This window comes from Leucopleurus acutus, assembly GCF_964270905.1.
Source record: "Leucopleurus acutus genome assembly, chromosome: 7".
NCBI classification, from domain to species: domain Eukaryota; kingdom Metazoa; phylum Chordata; class Mammalia; order Artiodactyla; family Delphinidae; genus Leucopleurus; species Leucopleurus acutus.
Window position 1 is genome coordinate 70,681,031 of NC_139150.1, and position 6,000 is coordinate 70,687,030.

General features: G+C 38.5%; 1 long non-coding RNA gene across 1 annotated transcript in view; it reads right to left on the reverse strand.

The window, feature by feature from the left end:
* Positions 1–5,319, reverse strand: part of LOC309964457 — a 190,864-nt gene extending 185,545 nt beyond the window's left edge. The window contains exon 1 of the long non-coding RNA XR_014326349.1: positions 5,224–5,319. This is a non-coding gene — a long non-coding RNA (uncharacterized lncRNA). The remainder of the gene's footprint in view (positions 1–5,223) is intronic.
* Between the last annotated feature and the right edge of the window lie 681 nt (positions 5,320–6,000).

Below are 6,000 nucleotides of genomic sequence, written 5' to 3' on the forward strand. Positions count from 1 at the left end.
GTAAGGAAGTCCTACAACTCAACAGCCAAAAACCAAAACCTGATTTTAAAGTGAACTAAGGACTTGAATAGGCATCTCTCCAAAGCAGACATATAAATGGCTATCAGGTATATGAAAAAATGCTTCGGGGCTTCACTGGTGGCGCAGTGGTTGAGAATCTGCCTGCTAATGCAGGGGACACGGGTTCGAGCCCTGGTCTGGGAGGATCCCACATGCCACAGAGCAACTAGGCCCGTGAGCCACAACTACTGAGCCTGCGCGTCTGGAGCCTGTGCTCCGCAACAAGAGAGGCCGCGACAGTGAAAGGCCCGCGCACTGCGATGAAGAGTGGCCCCCGCTTGCCACAACTAGAGAAAGCCCTCGCACAGAAACGAAGACCCAACACAGTAAAACTAAATAAATTAATTAATAAACTCCTACCCCCAACATCTTCTTAAAAAAAAAAATGCTCCACAGTCTATAACCATCAGGGAAATATAAATCAAATCAAAGCCACAATGAAATATCACCTCACTCCTGTAAGGATGGTTATTATTTTAAAAAAAAAAGGAAAAGACCACAAGTGTTGGTTAGGATGTGGAGAAATTGGAACCCTTGTGCACTGTTGGTGGGAAAGCAAAATAGTGTAGCCACTATGGTTAACAGTATAGAGGTTCCTCAAAAAATTAAAAACAGAACTACTGGGACTTCCCCGGTGGTCTGGTGGTTAAGAATCTGCACTTCCAATGCAGGGGGCATGGGTTTGATCCCTGGTCGAGGAACTAAGATCCCGCATGCTGTGCGGTGTAGCCAAAAAATAAAAATAAAAATAGAACTACCATATGACCAAGCAATCCCAGTTCTAGGTATTTATCCAAAAGAATTGAAACTAGGATCTCAAAGAAATCTCCCATGTTCATTACACTCCATTACAGCACCAGTCACAATAGCCAAGACGTGAAAAAGCATGAATGTCTATCAACAGATGAATAAAGTCATAGTGGTATACACATACAATGGATTATTATTTAGCCTTTAAAAAGAAGGAAACTCTGCAATATGTGACAACATGGATGAACCTTGAAGATATTATCCTAAGTAAAATAAACCAGTCACAGAAAGGCAAATATTGTATGATTTCACTTATACAAGGTATCTAAAATAGTCCAGTTCATAGAATCAAAATGTGTAATGGTGGTTTCCAGGAGCCAGAGAGAGGGGATGTGTGAATTATTAATCAATAGGCATAAAGTTGCAGTTAAGCAAGATGAATAAGTTCTAGAGATCTGCGCTACAACACTGTATCTATCCTATAGTCAACAATACTGTATTGTATACTTAAAAAACTACTAAGAGGATAAATCTCATGCTAAGTGTTCTTATTAAAATTAAACTCTGAAATGGGTTAAAATCAATGTGTTGACAGGACTGTGTTCCTTTCTGAGGCTCTGTAGGATAATTTGTTTCTTGCCTTTACCACTCTCTAGAGGCCTTCCACATTCCTTGGCTTATTGCCCTCTTTTTTCATCTTCAGAGCCATCACCATCGGACTAAGTCTTTCTCACACTGCTAGCTCTCTGGTTCTTTGTTATGCCTCTCTCTTCAATTTATATAAATTATAATTACATTGGGACCACCTGGATAATCTAGGATAATCTCTCTACACATGGCAGAGTGAATAATGTCCTCCAAAGATATCCAAGCCTGAGTTCCTGGAACCTATGATTGCTACCATATATGGAAAAAGGGACTTTTGCATATGTAAATTAAGGATTTTGAAATGGGGAGATTATCCTAGATTATCTGGGTGAACTCTAAATATACTTGCAAGTGTTCTTATAATAGGGAGATTGAGGGAGATTTCATGAAAGAGAGGTGAAGGAGATATGACAGAAGCAGAGATTAGAGAGATGTGCTTCAAAGATAAAGGAAGGGGCCCCAAACCAAGGAATACAAGTGGCCACTAGAAGATGAAAAAAACAAAAAAAGGGACTTTCCATTCAGAGACTCCAGAAAAAAATCAGCCCTGAAAACATTTTGACTTTAGCCCAGTAAAAACTGATGTTGGCTTTCTGACATCCAGAACTGTAAGAGAATAAATGTGTGTTGTTTTAAGCAACAGAACTTGTAGCAACAATAGGAAACTAATATACCATCATCTCAAGGTCTGTTGATTACCAACCTTAATTCCATCTGAAACCTTCATTCCATTTTTCCATTCCATTTTGAATTTAATATAGTCACAGTTTCCAGGAATTAGGACATGGACATCTTGGGGGTAAGGGCATTATACTGCCTACCACAACTTTACACACAGTGAAAGTCCAGGTGAACAAAATATGTCGATGTCAAACATTAACAGAAAATGTAGGAGAATGTGTTCATAATCTTGGGTGTGTAAAAGGCCTTAAGACAACAAAGTTGTTAAGACATCTTTTTTAAAAAATGATACATTTGCTTCCATCAAAGTTTTAAAATTCTGTAAGCTAAATAATACGATATATAAAGTAATAATACAAGCAACAAGCTGGCAGAAAACATTTGTAACATATATAACCAAGCATTACTAGCCCATTTTATACTAGTAAAAAATAGAAAATGACTTAAGTTTCCATCATTAGGGGAATGATTAACTAAATCGTACATTTATCCATACAATAGGTTACCTACAGCAGTTTAAAAGAATGAGGGAGAATCTTTCTGATTCTTTGCAAAAATCTCCAAGACATATTGATATTTTAGACAGTTATAGAACAGCATGTACTGTGTGATGCTATTTTAAGGGGGGAAACAACATGCACCAAACAAAGTCATAAAGTATTTCCCCCAACTTTATGAGGATATCAGCAATTACCTCTTGGGAAAAGAGTAGCAGCAAAGGGAAACATTAATTCTGTTCTATATCATTTGAATGCAGACACATTCATGTATAAACTGCAAAATATTTTTTAAAGCACAGTTTTGTCTTGCTCATCACTGTATCCAAGCAGCCTGCACAGTACTTGATATGTAATGTTTGTTTAGTGAATGAAATCCAAAGGGATGGGACTTATTGCTAATGCTAAATCCCATGCTGGTGAGAAAATGCCCTGGGTATACCTAAATTCTTCCTGCTTCAAGCCCCGTTTGCTCTTCCTTTGGGAACTGCTTTGGGGAAACTGGAAGCCTGAGCCAGAAGTGTGTGCATGCGTGCACGTGCTAGCATGTATAATAATTTATATTCTTTATGTTTAATCCAGACAACAAGCCTGCAAAGTAGTCACCCTCATACCCATTTTACAAATGAGGAAATTAAGGCTTAGATAAGGGACTAACTGAATGACTTACCCTGGAGTTTTCTTTTTTCTCTTCCTGTAAACGCAATTTTGACAGTTGCAGAATTCTTACAAAACAGAATGTGGTCAGTTCAAGAAACAACTTCCTTCTACCAGTACTTGACTTGCTTTATTAGTTATTTGTTTTACTAGTATTAGATAGTTCATACATTTGCTTTTAAAACTGGCAGTAAATTGTATTTAGTACATCTACTTCCCTCCCTTGAGACAATAGTCAACAACTTTTTGTGTGTCTTTCCAGAAATATTCTATGTACATACAAGCACACATACAAATATTTCTAAAGTTTAATTTGAAGCATTTTACATACATTATCCGGTACCTCTCTTATTTCACTCAACAATGTATCTTGGAAATCATTACATATTTGCTAGATCTGCTACATTCTGGACCATAGCTGTACATGGTTAATTTTAGAGAAACCTCATAATTTAATTAATCCCTCCTCATTTATGGCCACTGAAATTGTCTCATATCTTGTTATTACAAAGCTACAGTGGCTATTGTTATACATGGGCCATTTTGCACATGTGCAGATGTATCTGCAGAATAATTTCTAGAGGAGCAATTGCTGAATAAAATAGATATCCCTTAAAATTTTTCATGGATATTGATAATTTTCCTCTGTAGATGTTATATAATTTCACTCTCCCCAAGTAATGTTTATTCGTACCCCACCTCCAACACTTGGTAACATTTTCTTATACAAGAGGGAAAAGACAGAAAAAAGAAAAGAAAAAATCTATTTCATTTGCATTTGACACCCAAAGGTAGTTTCTTCAACCTTGCCCAGGGGCAAGTTGTAGTTCCATCAACCCCCCATTTCCTGCAACTGTACTACTTTTCAAATGAAACTGTGAAAACTATTCCCCTCTCTTTTACTTTATACGTGATTGATCTACTTCATGTAGGACTTGGCATGAAATTATTAATTCTGCTCTTCTATTTCAAAGATATCACTCCTTTCAAACTGATCGACCCCTCACAATCCTAGGTCACTTTCTGAGGGCACTTTCCAGAAATTTCCACCTTTGGTTCTGTGGTGTAGCTACTGCCTCCTCCTGAGAACTATTTACCTGAGGTACTTTTCCTGGCAAAAAAGAAACACACTGTCCCCATTTCTTTCTTCCCCCCCCCCTTTCATCAATCTCATCTCAAGTGTTTTCCTTAGGAAAACACTTTATTTCATTATTATTTAGCTTTGTGCAAACTAGTTTCCCCAGTTCCCCAACTACAAAGATAGACTCCTTGATTTCTAAGGCCAAATCTATTTTTTCTTACTATTCCTATACAAAGCTCGAAAATATGGCAACTGATTAAAAAAAACATTTTACATATTAAAATAGCTTTAAAATTATATAGCAACTAATAGTAACTTAGAGGTTAGCAGGTAGAAGGATCCTGAGAGGTACTTCCTGGTTTGCTAACTTCAAATTTCATCTGTGACAACAGTTTTCTCACCTGAGTTATTAACAACAACAACAACAAAAATCATTTCATTATATGATTTATAGTAGGGAGCACTATTTCTCTCTCTCTCCTCACCTCCAATAAAGAAAAAATACTATCACTAGCTTTTTCTGGGTAGAGTTAACATGTTGATTTGTTCTCTTATTCACTACAAAAATCTTTCTGGCAATCTTTACCAAATCAAAGCTATTTGGCTTGGTTGGAAAACAGATGTGATTTCAGTCCATTAAGAAATTTGTCTTTGTATGAGGGGAAAGATTTTCTCAGAAGGTAACTAGAACAGAACATTGGTAGATTCATGAACAGTACCAGTACTTTCTGTTTTGTTTTTATCTTTCCTTAGAGATGGTGAGTAGTCCTACTGCCTGGCACAGTGCCTGGCATACAAGAGGTGCTCAATAATTGTCTCTTGAGTCAATTAATGAATAAGATTACTTACAGAGAAAGAACTCCTCACATTCTTCCCCCTCAGCTCTCACATATCTTTTTCTAGTAAACTGGAGTGCAAACAGGGTCGGGAGGAGCTCCATTATCCACCTGAATGGAGACAGAGGTTAGGGAATGATTATTCTGTTTGCTCATAAATACCTTAAAGATATTAATAAACAGAGGAGATAACTTAAATAATTTCAGGTAGCAGTCCACAGGCAGAAAACGTAAATGCAGACTTGCTCCTTGGCTGCGATCCCTCAAGAGAAACAATTCTCTAAGAGCAAGCCGTCTACAGACAGAACTGGGGCAACACCCGATGATTTAGTCAGCTATTTAAAGAAAAAGACTATTGAGATTTCAGAAAACAGACTAAATTATTGTAAGCCAGTTCACTCAAAGAAAAGTTCAAATAGAAAACAAATGGAATAATAATATTCACTTTAAAATATGTATGTTTGCTTATTGCGCGAACGTTATTGCTTAAATCCGGTACGTGAGTTCTGGGAGGAGGTGCTTCCTTTCCCGCCGGCCGCCCGGCCTACGCGGGCACCTGGGAGACGCGGCCGAATCCAGGGCTACTCTCTGGGGCCTCGGGCTCCCAGGTCGCTGCACCCGGCGCGCTCCCCACTGAAGCTAGAAAAATGCCTCAGTCCGGCAGTACCTTTTTTTTCTTTCCTCCACGGCTGATTGGCTCCGAAGTTTCGTCCGTTATTACGGGAAAGCCCCGGCCTCCGACCTCCGAGCCGAGCTGCGGTCCCGCAGCCTCCCCTCCGGCCTCAGGGCC